Here is a 19,589-nt window from a genome sequence, read left to right on the forward strand (position 1 = left end):
AGCAAGTCCTGCAGTAAAATAACTTCCCCATATTTGTTTTTTATTTATTTTTATCATTCTAATAAAGTGTATGTTTCTCTCCTCAGTGGACGTGACTCTAGACCCTGATACAGCACATCCCACTCTCATCCTGTCACGGTTTCGGCCGAGGCTGCCTCTCTTCCTTGCTCGGGCAGGCTTCGGCGGTCGTCGTCTCCGGAGTACTAGCTGCCACCGTTGTATGTTTCGATGTTCGTTTGGATTTGTCTTGATGTTGTACACCTGTTTTCGTTTAGCGTTCATTATTGTCCTATAAGTTCTCGTTGTGTTTGTCAGGTGTTGTGTGTGATTGAACTTGCTGTCGTGTTTGTGCGCTACTGTTGGTTGTCTGTGCTTGGTTGTTTTCCTCCACTGTTTGGGAGGGTTCTCGCACATGTTAGTGCGCATTTTGTTTTACGCCTGTGTGCGTATTTTCTCGCCTCCGGGCTTTTTGGCTCGTGTTCTAAGTGATTGTTCACTAAAGTCTTTTGGACTAAGTTTCTGCGTCCTGCGCCTGATTCCTGCACCACACCCACCTACAGCACCTACTGACAGAATCACACACCCAAGATGGAATCAGCAGTTGCCGCAGCAGCACCTGAGTCTCTGGAGGAGCGGGTCCACGAGCAGAACGACCAGATCCTACGTATCGGGACCGCCCTTCAGGACGTGATCAACACGCTTCAACGCTGGGAGACCAGAGGGACACCCACCCCTCCACCTTCCGTGGCATCACCATCGGCCAGTCAGCCCATACAAGCTCCGGAACTCAGGGGAATTCGGCTCTCGCTCCCGAGGGCATATGATGGGACCGCTGCCGGGTGTCAGGGCTTCCTTCTACAGGTGGAGCTCTACCTGGCCACCGTACACCCGGCGCCCTCGGGACACGAGAGCGTGTCCGCCCTCATCTCCTGTCTCACCGGCAAGGCGTTGGAATGGGCCAACGCCGAGTGGAGGAGAATAGACGCCTCCACTATCACCTACTCAGAGTTCTCCCGCCGCTTCAGGGCTGTGTTTGACCATCCATGGAGTGGTCTGCCCAGTGTGTGGGGCGATGTTAAGGTCTTTCCGTGGGGGCTACCTCGGTGGAGAGTCCAAACCAGGTGCCCGCATTGCACATTTCCCCCGAGTATGAGGATTTGGCTATTGTGTTCAGTAAGTCGAGGGCGACGCAGTTACCTCCTCATAGGCAGGGAGATTGTGCGATAGACCTCCAGGCAGGAGCTGCGCTCCCACGGAGCCATGTGTATCCTCTGTCTCAAGAGGAGAAGAGAGCTATGGAGACTTACATAGACAAATCTCTGAGACAAGGATACATACGGCCATCCACTTCCCCTGCGTCCTCGAGTTTCTTTTTTGTGAAGAAGAAGGATGGAGGGTTACGCCCGTGCATTGATTACCGTAGTCTCAATCAGATCACGGGGAAGTACAGTTATCCACTTCCTCTGATTGCGACCATGACGGAGTCATTGCACGGGGCGCGTTTCTTTGCAAAATTAGATCTCAGGAGTGCCTACAACTTCGGTACGCATTAGAGAGGGCGATGAATGGAAGACAGCGTTTAGTACCACCTCGGGTCATTACGAGTATCTTGTCATGCCATACGGGTTGATGAACGCTCCTTCAGTTTTCCAATCATTCGTGGATGAGATCTTCAGGGACATGCAGGGGCAGGGGGTGGTTGTGTACATAGATGACATTCTTGTGTACTCGTCTACCCGAGTCGAGCATGTGGCCCTGGTGCGCCGTGTGTTGAGGAGGCTGTTGGAGCACGACCTGTATGTCAAGGCAGAGAAATGTCTGTTCTTCCAGGAGTCGATCTCCTTTTTGGGTTATCAGTTGTCTGCGTCAGGGATGAAGATGGAAGTTGACCGGGTGTCAGCCGTGCGTAATTGGCAGACTCCAACCACTGTTAAAGAGGTGCAGCAGTTTTTGGGGTTTGCAAATTACTACCGGAGGTTTATCCGGGGTTTTGGACAGGTGGCAGCTCCCATAACGTCTCTTTTGAAGGGGGGTCCGGTGCGTTTGCAGTGGTCAGCCGAGGCGGACAGGGCTTTTGGGAGACTGAAGGACCTGTTTACTTCGGCTCCGGTGCTGGCGCATCCGGATCCCGCTTTACCATTTCAGGTAGAGGTGGACGCATCAGAGGCCGGTATAGGGGCCGTGCTTTCGCAACGGTCCGGCACGCCACCTAAACTCCGCCCCTGTGCTTTTTATTCCAAAAAGCTCAGTCCGGCGGAGCGAAATTATGACGTAGGGGACAGGGAGCTGTTAGCCGTGGTACAGGCCCTAAAGGTGTGGAGGCATTGGCTTGAGGGGGCTCAACACCCTTTTCTCATTTTGACTGACCACCGTAACCTGGAGTACATCCGGGCAGCTAGGAGACTGAACCCTCGCCAGGCGCGGTGGAACATGTTTTTAGCCCGGTTCGTATTTAAGATCACGTACATCCCTGGGTCACAGAACGGTAAGGCAGACGCACTGTCTCGGCGGTATGACATGGAGGAGAGGTCCGTGGAGCCCACTCCCATACTGCCGGAGTCTTGTCTGGTGGCACCGGTAGTGTGGGAGGTCGATGCTGAAATCGAGCGGGCGTTGCGCACCGACCCTAGTCCTCCTCAATGCCCGGATGGTCGGACGTACGTCCCGCTCGAGGTTCGGGATCGATTGATATATTGGGCTCACACGTCACCCTCCTCTGGACATCCTGGTATTGGCCGGACAGTGCACTGCCTTAGTTCTAAGTACTGGTGGCCCACGTTAGCCAGGGATGTGAGGGTTTATGTCTCCTCCTGCTCGGTGTGCGCCCAGTGTAAGGCGCCTAGACATCTGCCTAGGGGTAAGTTACAACCCCTGCCCGTTCCACAACGACCATGGTCTCACCTCTCGGTGGACTTCATCACTGACCTTCCCCCCTCGCAGGGGAATAATACTATACTGGTCGTTGTGGACCGGTTCTCTAAGGCCTGTCGTTTGCTCCCTATGCCGGGCCTTCCTACTGCCCTACAGACCGCCGAAGCTCTATTCACCCACGTTTTCCGGCACTACGGGGTACCCAAGGATATTGTGTCTGATCGAGGTCCCCAGTTCACCTCCAGAGTCTGGAGAGCTTTTATGGAGCGTTTGGGGGTCTCGGTGAGCCTTACCTCGGGTTACCATCCTGAGAGTAATGGGCAGGTGGAACGCGTTAACCAGGATGTGGGTAGGTTTCTTAGATCATACTGCCAGGGCCGGCCGGAGGAGTGGGCACGGTATGTTCCCTGGGCAGAAATGGCCCAGAATTCCCTACGCCACTCCTCAACTAACCTAACCCCTTTCCAATGTGTGTTAGGTTACCAGCCGGTTCTGGCACCTTGGCAGCAGAGCCAGATCAAGGCTCCTGCGGTGGATGAGTGGGTGCGGCGCTCGGAGGAGACGTGGAACGCTGCACACGTCCACCTGCAGTGGGCCATCCGTCGTCAGAAGGAGAGCGCCGATCTCCACCGCAGTGAGGGGCCGGTGTACGCACCTGGTGATTGAGTCTGGCTCTCTACCAGAAACCTGCCCCTCCGCCTGCCCTGCCGGAAACTGGGTCGGCAGTTTGTGGGGCCGTTTAAAGTCCTGAGAAGATTGAACGAGGTGTGTTACAGATTACAACTGCCTAGTGACTATCGTATTAACCCCTCGTTCCATGTGTCTCTTCTCAGGCCTGTGGTAGCTGGTCCACTCCAGGAAGATGAGATCAGAGAGACTCCTCCGCCCCCATTGGACATCGAGGGGGCACCGGCGTACACCGTGCGGTCCATCTTGGATTCGAGACGTCGGATGGGGGGTCTCCAATATCTCGTGGAGTGGGAGGGGTACGGCCCGGAGGAACGGTGCTGGGTGCCGAGGAGAGACATTTTGGACCCGTCTCTCCTGACAGAATTCCACCGTAGTCACCCGACGCGCCCTGCTCCGCGTCCTCCTGGTCGTCCCCGAGGCCGCGCGTCAAGGGGGGGGTACTGTCACGGTTTCGGCCGAGGCTGCCTCTCTTCCTTGCTCGGGCAGGCTTCGGCGGTCGTCGTCTCCGGAGTACTAGCTGCCACCGTTGTATGTTTCGATGTTCGTTTGGTTTTGTCTTGATGTTGTACACCTGTTTTCGTTTAGCGTTCATTATTGTCCTATAAGTTCTCGTTGTGTTTGTCAGGTGTTGTGTGTGATTGAACTTGCTGTCGTGTTTGTGCGCTACTGTTGGTTGTCTGTGCTTGGTTGTTTTCCTCCACTGTTTGGGAGGGTTCTCGCACATGTTAGTGCGCATTTTGTTTTACGCCTGTGTGCGTATTTTCTCGCCTCCGGGCTTTTTGGCTCGTGTTCTAAGTGATTGTTCACTAAAGTCTTTTGGACTAAGTTTCTGCGTCCTGCGCCTGATTCCTGCACCACACCCACCTACAGCACCTACTGACACATTCTGTCTGAAGACGGGAAACAAGTTAGATATGGAGACGTACGGCAGCATCTTCCTGACAACCCAGAAGCCCCAGAAGGTGGGGGTGTTTGTGGATTATGAGGAGGGTCAAGTCTCCTTCTACAGTGTGGAGTCCAGGTCTCATAAATATTATTTCACTGGCGAAAAGTTTACAGAGAAACTCTATTCATACTTTGGCCCGTCTTAATGATGGTGGTAAAAGCTCAGCCTCACTGACCATCACTCCTGCAGATGTCACTGACTTTGTGTGTGTGCATGTCAGACTAGCAAAATTGTGTGTGTGTGTTTGTGTGCATATGTGTGCGTGTGCGAGCATATGTGACTGTGCGTACGTGTGTTTGTCTAAAAGTGCATGTTCATGAGTGTGTTACTCACAGTTTGAATTAATTATAGTATACTAACATAGAGGAAATTCACACCTTATATCATTTCTGCTGAATGTCATCCTATGGTTTCCATGTTGTCTTCATGTAACCTTATTATACAGTATGTCAGCCTAATGTATTGACATATTCTGAACATCAGTCGGGTCATATTAAACCTATATGAACTTAAATGGGCTTCATTCAAACTTGAAATACAATGTAAATGTATAAATTATGTATAAATTACTTTGTCAACTGTAAAACACCATGAATCAAATCATTCTGAAGTATTGGCTGTCGTTTGTGAAGTAGAGTAATTAACTTCTCAAAAAGGCCGCTCCTGATTGGCTGTGACATGCGTTGGTCTTTCTCAGAGGGCCTATCAGATCTGTTCTAACATAACATAACATAAATGACTAATTCAGGCTGGAGCTAAATCAGGAAGAGACAATATCATAATCAATCAATCACCAATCAATCAACTCTTGTCACAGTCCTGGAGTGGTCTGGGAGGGCTAGTGTGTCTCTGTGTGTATATTTATAGACTGTGTCCAATGTGTGGTAAGCTACTGAGTGTCAGTTCCTAAGCATCTGCGTCAATGCTCATCTGATGTCCTGATATAATATATGCCATTTAGCAGACTCTTTTATCTAAAGCGACTTAAAGTCATGAGTGCATACATTTTACATATGGGTGGTCCCTGGAATCAAACCCACTCCCATGCTGTTACAAGCACCATGCTACCTATAGGCCCCAACCTATAGCTCTGTAGAAAGGAATGAATATGTTTCAAGAACAAGGTGAAAGATGCTCTTTTCTTTTCCCCTAAACACAGAGATCCACAGAACATTTAAACACAGCAGCTATACAGCAATAGAGTATATCACTCTATAGTACAAATGGCACCCTATTCCCTACACAGTGCACTATGGGCCCTGGTCTGGTCAAAAGTAGTACACTATATAGGCAATAGGGTGCAATTTGGGACGTAGTCCAAGTATCTGTAGAGACAGTTATGATGTTGTTCCACTTTCCTGCCACTAGAGGTCGCAGGTCTCCTCTGATATTGGCTGTCCCAAATTGAACACCACAGTATAGATACACAGGGCGAAGCGTGGCTTAACGTGACCACACCCCCGAGTAGGATACAGAGGTAGGGTACTCCCATTACTCCCATGTAATTAGCCTAACTTTGGCATCATCCTAAGCAAACTACTGACACTTTTTTGTCATTTCAATAAACGTTTTCAGCGGCGTCACGTGTCTTTATTAACATACTTGGCTGTCACAACAACAAATGATTTGCATGATACTTATTTTGCCACTCTAATGTGTTACCCGACCTGCTAACACTGACAGTAAAGCGAGTAAAGCTGTTGCATTATACTGACTGTCACGAACTCTGATGCGGATGTGGTGCGAATCAATAGCAGGACACAGGAGCTCAGAAAATCCAAAAATCATAACACGGGTCAAACAACCCGGAGGCGAAACATACGCCACAGTGCGTAAAACACTCCCAAACCGAACTGCGCACGAACAATAGTGCGACGGTAAAACAAAGAGAGTCTAGCCAACAGCACTGCACCAAATGACAGGAAAACAATTACACACAACACATGACAAACAAATGGAACTATATATAGGGTACATAATCACACTAACAGGGAACAGGTGCACAACAACTAGACAAAACCAAACGAACATCGAAAACATCCAACGGTGGCAGCTAGTACTCCGGAGACGACGACCGCCGAAGCCTGCCCGAGCAAGGAGGAGGAGCAGCCTCGGCCGAAACCGTGACACTGACCTGCTAACACTGACAGTAAAGCCAGTAAAGCTGTTGCATTATACTGACCTGATAACACTGACAGTAAAGCTCTTGCATTATACTAACGTCACTGTTTATTTACACCCTAGCTTTTTTTACGGTTAACTGACATTATTTGTCTGGCTAGCGAGAGAAGTCAATCTTGATCTAATTCACAGGTCTTAGATATGCCTCGTAACTTCTTTGCCTGCCCTTGAACGGTCTAGGTATTTAGAAAAGTTGATTCTTGTTGGCTTGCCTATATGTCCTTTCAACTTGCCGGAGACCAGCTGTGAAGACAACCCTAACAAATGTCCCAAAGTAGCCTATGGCGATATCTACACCTGCTTGGTAGAATCTCCAGGTTTACACCGGCAATACACATAGCGATTTAGATACAAACAAGTGTTAGCTAGCGAACACACAAATGTATCGAGGGCGAGTAGCCGGAGCCCACAGCTTTCCATTACCATCATGGTGTATAGCCTGAAACCATGAGGTTCGTCTAACCTGGTGTAGTATCTGAAAGTCTATGATTTTGCTGACGTTTGCAAATGGTGTGATAGATGAACTTTACTCTGCTTTGCTGAAACATCTGGAAAGCATTACTACATAGGCTTCTTGGAATAGAGGACATTTGTGTGTGTGTCTGTGTGTGTGTGTATATTTATAGATATGTGGAGGCCAGGGATTGGTCTATCAAAAACCACCCATCTTATGTTACATAGGATATAAATTCCATGTTTTGAACAAAGGACGGGGAGAATAACATATTAGAGATTGGGTCAGTTGTTCTCCGGACTTCTGCAGGAGTCTGTAAATTGATACTGTAATCTTTGATGTAATAAACCATTATAATCAAGGACAGTGTCAGCGGATTTCTTGTCATCACAGCATATCAGCATCGTTGTCTCGACACCACACTGGTCCTTGGGCAGTTGATGAATCTTAATTTGGTGGTCTTTTCTCCTACTATTGTTCAAGCAAAATGGTACGCAACACCTTTTCGGCATCTTAACTATAAAAGCAGGGTTAGTTAGCTAAATGGGTGCCATTTGGGATACTATAAGAATGGCTCCTCGTGAGGTCACTGAGACAGAGACCAGTGTGGGCAGACTGTGTTTTATCCATTCATTATTACTGGGTATTTATATCCCACATGTTCTGTGTGCTGTGGCAGGGTGTGTCTCTCTGTCTGTCATATCCCTCAGTGGGCCTTCTCTTTATCCTCTACCCTGGTCTCCCCTCTTTCATTGACTCCTCTTTCACTGACTCCTCTCTTTGCTTTACTTTTTTAGATTTACTGTGTTAGTTTGAATGGCTTCCTTACTTGACATAATTAAGGCTCTAGATTGCATGAAATGGCTAATAAATTCCAAATTACACAAAAGGTTGAGAACCTCTGGTATAGAACATAAACCAGACACTGATACAAACCATACAGTCATACACAGAATGTCAACTCACTGGTCTTCCTATTCCATTTAATCAACCCTACTGCAGTTATCACCTTTTGGACTACATACTGTAGATGGGACTGTTCTCTTGTTTTGGAGGCTGGAACAGAGTGGGAATGATTTCTCCTCTCCTCGTTGCAGTGTGTTATGGGATGCGTGTCACCGTCTCCAGGAGGACTATAGTGTTTCCTGTTTCCTGCCTGTCTCAGCAGGCTCACATCACCACTAACCACGGCCAACACGTAGACCCAGAGACATATACAGTTGAAGTCGGAAGTTTACATACTTAGGTTGGAGTCATTAAAACTAGTTTTTCAACCACTCCACACATTTCTTGTTAACAAACTATAGTTTTGGCAAGTCGGTTAGGACATCTACTTTGTGCATGACACAAGTCAATTTTCCAACAATTATTTACAGACAGATTATTTCACTGTATCACAATTCCAGTGGGTCAGAAGTTTACATACACTCAATTAGTATTTGGTGGCATTGCCTTTAAATTGTTTAACTTGGGTCAAACATTTTGGGTTGCCTTCCACAAGCTTCCCACAATAAGTTGGGTGAATTTTGGCCCATTCTTCCTGACAGAGATGGTGTAACTGAGTCAGGTAGGTAGGCCTCCTTGCTCGCACACGCTTTTTCAGTTCTGCCCACTCATTTTCTATAGGATTGAGGTCAGGGCTTTGTGATGGCCACTCCAATACATTTACTTTGTTGTCCTTAAGCCATTTTGCTACAACTTTGGAAGTATGCTTGTGGTCACTGTCCATTTGGAAAACCCATTTGCGACCAAGCTTTAACTTCCTGACTGATGTCTTGAGATGTTGCTTCAATATATCCACATAATTTTCCTTCCTCATGATGCCATCTATTTTGTGAAGTGCACCAGTCCCTCCTGCAGCAAAGCACCCCCACAGCATGATGCTGCCACCCCCATGCTTCACGGTTGGGATGGTGTTGTTCGGCTTGCAAGCTGCCCCCTTTCTCCTCCAAACATAACGATGGTCATTATGGCCAAACAGTTCTATTTTTGCTTCATCAGACCAGAGGACATTTCTCCAAAAAGTACGATCTTTGTCCCCATGTGCAGTTGCAAACCGTAGTCTGGCTTTTTTATGGCGGTTTTGGAGCAGTGGCTTCTTCCTTGCTGAGCGGCCTTTCAGGTTATGTCGATATAGGACTCATTTTACTGTGGATATAAACTCAGCAAAAAAATAAACGTCCCTTTTTCAGGACCCTGTCTTTCAAAGATAATTTGTAAAAATCCAAATAACTTCAAAGATCTTCATTGTAAAGGGTTTAAACACTGTTTCCCATGCTTGTTCAATGAACCATAAACAATTAATGAACATGCACCTATGGAACGGTCGTTAAGACATTAACAGCTTACAGACGGTAGGCAATTAAGGTCACAGTTATGAAAACTTAGGACACTAAAGAGGCTTTTCTACTGAAGACAGATGGGGTCCCTGCTCATCTGCGTGAACGTGCCTTAGGCATGCTACAAGGAGCCATGAGGACTGCAGATGTGGCCAGGGCAATAAATTGCAATGTCTGTACTGTGAGACGCCTAAGACAGCGCTACAGGGATTTGGTTTATCGTCGAAGGAATGAGCGTTACACCGAGGCCTGTACTCTGGAGCGGGATCGATTTGGAGGTGGAGGGTCCGTCATGGTCTGGGGCGGTGTGTCACAGCATCATCGGACTGAGCTTGTTGTCATTGCAGGCAATCTCAACGCTGTGCGTTACAGGGAAGACATCCTCCCTCATGTGGTACCCTTCCTGCAGGCTCATCCTGACATGACCCTCCAGCAACAGCCATAATGCTCATTCTGTGTGTGATTTCCTGCAAGACAGGAATGTCAGTGTTCTGCCATGGCCAGCGAAGAGCCCGGATCTCAATCCCATTGAGCATGTCTGGGACCTGTTGGATCGTTGGGTGAGGGCTAGGGCCATTCCCCCCAGAAATATCAGGGAACTTGCAGGTGCCTTGGTGGAAGAATGGGGTAACATCTCACAGCAAGAACTGGCAAATATGTTGCAGTCCATGAGGAGGAGATGCACTGCAGTACTTAATGCAGCTGGTGGCCACACCAGATACTGACTGTTACTTTTGATTTTGACCCCCCCTTTGTTCAGGGACACATTATTCCATTTATGTTAGTCACATGTCTGTGGAACTTGTTCAGTTTATGGCTCAGTTGTTGAATCTTGTTAAGTTCATACAAATATTTACACATGTTAAGTTTGCTGAAAATAAACGCTTAGATACTTTTGTACCTGTTTCCTCCAGCATCTTCACAAGGGCCTTTGCTGTTGTTCTGGGATCGATTTGCACTTTTCGCACCAAAGTACGTTCATCTCTAGGAGACAGAACGCGTCTCCTTCCTGAGCTGTATGATGGCTGCGTGGTCCCAAGGTGTTTATACTTGCGTACTATTGTTTGTACAGATGAACGTGGTACCTTCAGGCGTTTGGAAATTGCTCCCAAGGATGAACCAGACTTGTGGAGGTCTACACATTTTTTCTGAGGTCTTGGCTGATTCCTTTTGATTTTCCCATGATGTCAAGCAAAGAGACACTGAGTTTTAAGGTAGGCCTTGAAATACATCCACAGGTACACCTCCAATTGACTCAAATTATGTCAATTAGCCTATCAGAAGCTTCTAAAGCCATGACATCATTTTCTGGAATTTTCCAAGCTGTTTAAAGGCACAGTCAACTTAGTGTATGTAAACTTCTGACCCACTGGAATTTTGATACAGTGAATTATAAGTGAAATAATCTGTCTGTAAACAATTGTTGGAAAAATTACTTGTGTCATACACAAAGTAGATGTCCTAACCAACTTGCCAAAACTATAGTTTGTTAACAAGAAATGTGTGGAGTGGTTGAAAAACGAGTTTTAATGACTCCAACCTAAGTGTATGTAAACTTCCGACTTCAACTGTAAGTTTGTTGACATGTTTAGAACACTAAAGTATTGTAATGTCAAACTGAAACCACGTTGGTTTTGTAGATCCAGCTATATGCCTTCACCCCAAATGAATGGAAAAGATAAGCACAAAATTAAACCAGGAAAACCAGGACATTAGATGGTGCTCATCTTTCCATTAATTTGTCATTGAGGCATATTGCTGGATCTACACAACTGATGTCATGGGATGTGGTTTCATTTTGACATTAGTTTACATTTTAGGTCTGTAAACATCTGACAAAACATTATTTATGAGTGAAATGTCCCTTTAATACTATTATTTGGTAGCAGTTGTAAACATGTCACAGATCTCAGTTTATTTGTGCCTTGCTGTCACGGTTTCGGCCGAGGCTGCCTCTCTTCCTTGTTCGGGCAGGCTTCGGCGTTCGTTGTCTCCGGAATTCTAGCTGCCATCGTTGCATGTTTCTATGTTCGTTTGCTTTTGTCTGTTTGTTGTGACACCTGTTATCGTTTTGGTTAATTAGCGTCCTATAAGTTACTCGTTGTGTTTGTCCAGTGTTGTGTGTGATTGCTTTATTGTCTGTCGTGCGTTACTGGACGTGTTTACATTATTCGCTCGGTTGAGCTATCTCTCCACTGTGTTGGAGCATTTTACGCACCTGTGTAGTGCGCCCGTTTGTTTTTATTCCGCCTACGTGCGGAGTTTCGCCTTCGGGCCAGTTTGTTCATTTTCCCTTGTGGAATTTCCCTAAAGTCTTTTGGACTGTACTTCGGTGTCCTGCGCTTGATTCCACCACTACACCCACCTACAGCATCACTGACAAAATCACACACCTTCAAGAATGGAATCAGCAGGAGCCGCAGCAGCCCAGGCGACGCTGGAGGACAGGGTCCGAGAACAGAGTGACCAGATCCTGCAGATGGGGTCCGCACTGCAGGAGGTGATCACCACCATCCGAGGCTGGGGGACTCCTCCACCGCCATCCTCTCTGCCCGCACCATCGGCAAGTCAGCCCATTCCCGCTCCGGAAGCCAGAGGAGTTCGACTCTCGCTCCCGAGGGCCTACGATGGGACCGCGGCCGGGTGTCAGGGATTCCTTCTCCAGGTGGAGCTTTACCTGGCCACCGTGCACCCGGCGCCTTCGGGACATGAGAGCGTGTCCGCCCTGATCTCCTGCCTTTCCGGGAAGGCGTTGGAATGGGCCAACGCAGAGTGGAGGAGGATCGACGCGGACACCATCACCTACGACGAGTTCTCCCGCCGCTTCATGGCGGTGTTCGACCATCCCCCGGAGGGGAAAGTGGCGGGGGAGCGTCTGGTCTTCCTCCGGCAGGGGAAGAGGAGTGTCCAGGAGTTCGCCTTAGAATTCCGTACTCTAGCGGCGGATGCAGGGTGGAATGAGCGGGCTCTCAGCGATCACTACAGATGTAGTCTACGCGAGGACGTCCGTAGGGAGCTGGCCTGTAGGGACACCAGCCTCTCGTTCGACCAGTTGGTCGACATGTCCATCAGGCTGGATAACCTGCTAGCTACCCGCGGACGTTCCGAGGGGGGTCCGTCCATTTCACCCTCCAGCGCCTCCGAGCCGTGCCCCATGGAGCTCGGGGGCGCTGGCGCTAGAGAGAGGAGGGGTCGGCTTACGAGGGGGTCCATCTCCTGCACCAACTGTGGTCGGGGAGGACACACCGCGGCTAGGTGCTGGGGATGGCCTCCTAGGGGAGACGACGACAGGTCCCGCACTGGGGAGTCCTTCCAGGTGAGTAGGCGCCCCACTCACCCAGAGCTCTCTGTTGCACATTTCTGTATACCTGTGCGTTTCCCACAGGTAGCACCTCATTCCCAGCATAACGCGCAGGTAGATTCAGGCAAGTTTTGTTTAGCCTTAGGGATCCCCTGTCTCCCTGTTGATGTCCCTTTCCCCGTTCATGCCCTAGATAGCCGTCCGTTGGGTGCGGGCTTGATCAGGGAGGTCACTGCGCCACTTAGGATGTGTGCGCAGGGGGGTCATCAGGAGATGATTCAGCTATTTCTGATCGACTCGCCTGCGTATCCGGTGGTGCTGGGCATGCCCTGGTTGAGTACCCATAACCCATCTATTTCATGGCAGGAGAGGGCTCTGATGGAGTGGTCTGCCCAGTGTGTGGGTCGATGTTTGGGCGTTTCCGTAGGGGCTACCTCGGTGGAGAGTCCAAACCAGGTGCCCGCATTGCACGTTCCCCCTGAGTATGGGGATTTGGCTATTGCGTTTAGTAAGTCGAGGGCGACGCAGTTGCCGCCCCATAGGCAGGGAGATTGTGCGATAGACCTCCAGGCAGGAGCTGCGCTCCCACGGAGCCATGTGTATCCTCTGTCTCAGGAGGAGAAGAAAGCTATGGAGACTTACATAGACGAATCTCTGAGACAAGGATACATACGGCCTTCCACTTCCCCTGCGTCCTCGAGTTTCTTTTTTGTGAAGAAAAAGGATGGTGGGTTACGCCCGTGCATCGATTACCGTGGTCTCAATCAGATCACGGTGAAGTACAGTTATCCACTCCCGCTGATTGCGACCATGACGGAGTCATTGCATGGGGTGCGTTTCTTCACTAAATTAGATCTCAGGAGCGCGTACAACTTGGTGCGCATCAGGGAGGGCGATGAATGGAAGACAGCGTTTAGTACCACCTCGGGCCATTACGAGTATCTTGTCATGCCATACGGGTTGATGAACGCTCCGTCAGTTTTCCAATCATTCGTGGATGAGATCTTCAGGGACATGCAGGGGCAGGGGGTGGTTGTGTACATAGATGACATTCTCGTGTACTCGCCTACCCGAGTCGAGCATGTGGCCCTGGTGCGCAGAGTGTTGCGGAGGCTGGTGGAGCACGACCTGTATGTTAAGGCAGAGAAGTGTCTGTTTTTCCAGGAGTCGGTCTCCTTTTTGGGGTATCAGTTGTCTGCGTCAGGGGTGAAGATGGAGGTAGACCGGGTGTCAGCCGTGCGTAATTGGCAAACACCAACCACTGTGAAGGAGGTGCAGCAGTTTTTGGGGTTTGCGAATTACTACCGGAGGTTTATCCGGGGTTTTGGACAGGTGGCAGCTCCCATCACTTCTCTTTTGAAGGGGGGTCCGGTGCGTCTGCAGTGGTCTGCCGAGGCGGACAGGGCGTTTGGGAGGCTGAAGGACCTGTTTACCTCGGCCACGGTGCTGGCGCATCCGGATCCCTCTTTGCCATTTCAGGTAGAGGTGGACGCGTCTGAGGCCGGTATAGGAGCCGTGCTTTCACAACGGTCAGGCGCGCCACCTAAACTCCGCCCCTGTGCTTTTTATTCTAAGAAGCTCAGTCCGGCGGAGCGAAACTATGACGTAGGGGACAGGGAGCTGTTAGCCGTTGTACAGGCCCTAAATGTGTGGAGGCACTGGCTTGAGGGGGCTCAACACCCTTTCCTCATTTTGACGGACCACCGTAACCTGGAGTACATCCGGGCAGCGAGGAGGCTGAACCCTCGCCAGGCAAGATGGAATATGTTTTTGACCCGGTTTACATTTAAGATCACGTACATCCCTGGGTCACAGAACGGTAAGGCAGATGCGCTGTCTCGGCGGTATGACACGGAGGAGAGGTCCGTGGAGCCCACTCCCATACTGCCGGAGTCGTGTCTGGTGGCACCGGTAGTGTGGGAGGTTGATGCTGAGCTCGAGCGGGCGTTACGCACCGACCCTAGTCCACCGCAATGCCCGGAGGGTCGGAAGTACGTTCCGCTCGAGGTTTGGGATCGATTGATCTATTGGGCTCACACGTCACCCTCCTCTGGACACCCTGGTATCGGCCGGACAGTGCACTGTCTTAGTGCCAAGTACTGGTGGCCCACGTTGGCAAGGGATGTGAGGGTTTATGTTTCCTCCTGCTCGGTGTGCGCCCAGTGTAAGGCGCCTAGACATCTGCCTAGGGGTAAGTTACTACCCCTGCCCGTTCCACAACGACCATGGTCTCACCTCTCGGTGGATTTCCTTACTGACCTTCCTCCTTCACAGGGAAATACCACTATACTGGTCGTTGTGGACCGGTTTTCTAAGGCCTGTCGTCTGCTCCCCATGCCGGGCCTTCCTACTGCCCTGCAAACTGCCGAAGCACTATTCACCCATGTGTTCCGGCACTACGGGGTACCCGAGGATATTGTGTCTGATCTTGTGTCTGATCTAATATGACCTTGTGGTCATATTAGCTTTCACCATCTGGTGCTGGAATAGTTTGTGCAATGACTACGGTAATAGAAAACTGATTAAAGAGTTTATTTGACTGAATGTAAATGTTTTACAGTGCAGTTTACAGAGTGGCATACACAAGGAGTTGGGTGACAAAATCAGTTGAGATACCCTTGAGCAAAGCAGAGCAAAACATCTTGAGTAGGTCCTTTTGTGGACCTTTCCTCTAACTGTTATCTATTTACAAGCCTCCAGATGCATCCAAAGCTAAACAGTCAAGAGCTAGGTAAGTAATGTCTTACTGTCAAACATGCAGTTCTCCTCCATAAATGGAACTTTGTCAGAGAAAACACTGAGGTTCTTGTGTTCATTAAGGCTGATCTCTCTAATGTCTGTTTCTTTTTTATGTCTGCAGTTAAAGATGAACACAATCTTCAGTTGAGTTAGTAGTGTTCAACAGTCCTATGCACGTGGCAAACTCATTCCACAGAGGGCCAAGTGTCTGTGGGTATTTTCACTCCTCCCTTGTACTTGATTGATGAATTAAGGTCAATGATTAGTAAAGGACTCCCCCCACCTGGTTGTCTAGGTCTTAATTGAAAGGTAAAACCAGCAGACACTAGGCCCTCCATGGAATGAGTTTAACACTCCTGGTACTATGCATCAATGTGTAATATGTTTATATTTTAATAATGGTCTTCTCCATGGATGTGAGATGTGTTCATTAAGGATGTTCACGCTAACTGTTCTCTTTTTATGTCTGCAGAGAATGTTCAAGATGGCAACAGTAAGTTGTGTCCAACATCTTATGCATCAATATGTCAAACAACAATTGGAGACAAACAATTCCCAACCCATGAATATGTTACAGAAATGGATGCTAGTACAACAGCTAGTTTCATTGATTTTAAATCCTTACATATTTGACATAGTTTATCACATTGTTTTCACTGTCCTCATCCCCCTGTCAACAATTAATTTAATGAATTATTCACTGTTAAGAATGCTTTAATTGACTTTAATTATTATGTTTGTCTGCAGAGATACTCACTGATCAGCTGGGTAAGTAGCTGCTATACACAATGCATTACTTGACCCTTATGGTCAATATACAATACATACATGTATATTTGAAAGCAGGGCTCTCCAACCCTGTTCCTGCAGAGCGACCCTGTAGGTTTTCGATCCAACCTTAGTTTTAACTAAACTGATTCAACTTATCAACCAGCTAATTATTAAAATCAGTCTCACTAGAGTTGGAGTGAAAACCTACAGGACAGTAGCTCTCCAGGAACAGAGTTGGAGAGCCCTGTTCTGAGGGTTTACAATTTCCATTGTGCAAATATGCAAATAGCACAAAGATTAGTCATAATTATGTAGTAAAATATCACTGTATTGGAATTATTTTATGTTCACACCAAGAATGCTATTTTGTTTAATTATTTTATTTGAACATGTTCACAGTTTAACAGGAATTATAATTTGTTTCCTTTACCCACATATTTTGTAAACATGAAAGGGAGTCCAGGTAAATTAATGACACTGAATTATATTTAAAATAGATTAGATCACTTCATATTGTTGTTTGCAGGTATACTGTATTATGGAAGAGTGATGTATTTTTACACATTGTCACTTAGCATATGTGTTTGGTTCTGAATGTCCATAAAATAATATCAATCTCACCATATAAATAAAGTTTAGAGATGGAGATTTGTCATCATTCTCCAAGTGCACCATACAGTATACACTACTGTAACATTATATTACCATAGTTTCTGGTATCCCCCAAATCTGACAAACTCTTTCTCTATATTCTAGAACTTGAAATCATCAGAAAACATGCAGGTCAGTGTGTAATACTCTCCATTCCACCCACCTAGAGTTTCACATGAATATCTTCACGTACCGCTATTACATGAAATATCACACATTCACATCTGCAATATACTGTATGTTGTTATCAATAACAACATATAGGCTACATATGTCTACAGTAATGTACTGTGCATTAAGTCCTGCAGTAATATGTAGTCCCCATATTTATGTTTGTTTTTCAAAATGATTCTAATGAATTGTATGTTTCTCTCCACAGTGGATGTGACTCTAGACCCTGATACAGCACATCCCAAACTCATCCTGTCTGAAGACGGGAAACAAGTTAGATATGGAGACGTACAGCAGCATCTTCCTGACAACCCAGAGAGGTTTGATACTTGTGTCATTGTCCTGGGAAAGGAGGGTTTCTTCTCAGGGAGATTCTAATACGAGGTGCAGGTGAAGGGGAAGACTGGGTGGACTCTAGGAGTGGCCACAGTCTATCAACAGGAAGGGGAAGATTACACTGAGCCCTGGGAATGGATATTGGACTGTGTGGCTGAGGAATGGAGAGTACTGGGCTCTCTCTGTCCCCCTCTCCCTGAGAGAGAAGCCACAGAAGGTGGGGGTGTTTGTGGATTATGAGGAGGGTCACGTCTCCTTCTACAATGTGGAGGCCAGGTCTCATATCTACTCTTTCACTGGCTACACCTTCACTGAGAAACTTTATCCATACTTTTACCCCGGTCTTAATGATGGTGGTAAAAACTCAGCCCCACTGGTCATCACTCCTGTAGATATCACTGACTGACTGACTTTCATATTAAACATTGAAATACTGTTAACATATGTGTGTTTGCATGTCAGACTAGCAAAATTGTGTGTGGATGTGTGTGTGTGTGTATACCTGTGCGTGTGCGAACATATGTCAGTGTGCGTACATGCGTGTTTATATGTGTGCGTGTGTGAGCATATGTGAGTGTGCGTACATGCGTGTTTGTCTGCATGTGCATAAGTGTGTTACTCACAGGTTTATTATAGAATACCTACAGAGAGGAAATTCACACCTTGTATCATTTATGCTGAATGTCATCCTATGGTTTCCATGTTGTCTTAATGTAGCCTTATTATACAGTATGTCAGCCTAATGTATTGACATTCTGAACATCAGTCTGGTCATATTAAACCTATATGAACTTAAATGGGCTTCATTTAAACTTGAAATAAAATGTAAATCAAACTTGTCAACATATAAATGACTTTGTCAATCGTAAAACTCCCTGAATCAAATCATTCTGAAGTATTGGCTATTGTTGGTGAAGTAGAGCAATTAACTACTCAAAAAGACGCTCCTGATTGGCTGTGACATGTTGGTCTTTCTCAAAGGGCCTATCAGATCTGTTCTAACTCAGGTCACTTAACATAAATGACAAATTCAGGCTGGAGCTAAATCAGGAAGACACAACATAATTAATCAATCACCAATCAATCAACTCTGGACACAGTCCTGAAGAGGGTCTGGGAGGGCTAGTGTGTGTGTGTCCGTGTGTGTGTATTTATAGACTGTGTCTAATGTGTGGTAAGATACTTAGTGTCAGTTCCTCAGCATCCGTGTCATTGCTCATCTGATGTCCTGGTCCTTACCCCAAAAGCTCTGTAGACAGTATTGAATTAATATGTATAAGCAATATGGTCAATAGTTTGTATTTCCCAGCACATCATTGGGATATACATGATGATGTGCTTTTCCCTCTATAACACAACATCCTATCTGCCATGACCAAAGATAGTGGATATAATAAATGAAGATAGTTCACTCAGGCCATTTACCATTTAACATTTATTGTAGAAAAATCCACCCAAAACCACTCATTCCTATAAATTACAGTGTTAAATAAGATAACTATATTTTTTGTGAACAAATGTTTATTTTTAGCTTAATAATTAGTTGAAAAACGTTGTGGAAATCTGTTGCAGCTCAAGTCGACTACAAAATCCACAATGCAATGCTCTCTCTATGGGCTGGCTGGCTAGCTAGCAAACGTAGCTACACACAGTAATACCGAAGACAATGTCAGCATGTGAAGTAGCTAGTTAGCTGTAAAATTGCCTAAAGAAATTGCACTATCAATTTAGGAGTCTACAATCTCACCATATAAAATGTAAATGTAAATTATATTCAACCTGCAGATTGATGTGCCTCACAGAGTGGAGTCAACGGCAGATATACTTTTAAGGAGATGGGAAACTCTATTGGAATCACATTAACACCCATTGTGTATGTTGCCCATGCTACGACAATGTGCCACGCTGTGCATTCTGGGCAATTCTGGGATAAGGAGAGCTCTCCTTCAAGGAGTGAATGGGAGTCAATTGGGTGCTAGCTCAAAAACCCAACATGAGCATGAATTTTGTCAACAAGAAGTACAACATTACAAATCTTTTCAGAAATGTGAGATAATTAACCTCTACGGGATCGGTGTCACGTATACGGGATGGTTGAGCTAACGTGCGCTAATGTGATTAGCATGACTGTTATAAGTG

The 19,589-nt window shown here is 47.0% G+C and overlaps 1 pseudogene across 1 annotated transcript; it reads left to right on the top strand.

The window, feature by feature from the left end:
* Positions 1-588: 588 nt before the first annotated feature.
* LOC311120037 (zinc-binding protein A33-like) lies at positions 589-17,856 on the top strand (annotated as a pseudogene). Its single transcript has 5 exons — positions 589-763; positions 4,432-4,569; positions 15,994-16,014; positions 17,049-17,075; positions 17,323-17,856. The product of its transcript is annotated as a zinc-binding protein A33-like (transcript).
* The last annotated feature ends 1,733 nt before the right edge of the window (positions 17,857-19,589 follow it).

This window comes from Coregonus lavaretus (assembly GCF_964263955.1).
Source record: "Coregonus lavaretus genome assembly, contig: HAP1_SCAFFOLD_2004, whole genome shotgun sequence".
Taxonomy (NCBI): Eukaryota; Metazoa; Chordata; class Actinopteri; order Salmoniformes; family Salmonidae; genus Coregonus; species Coregonus lavaretus.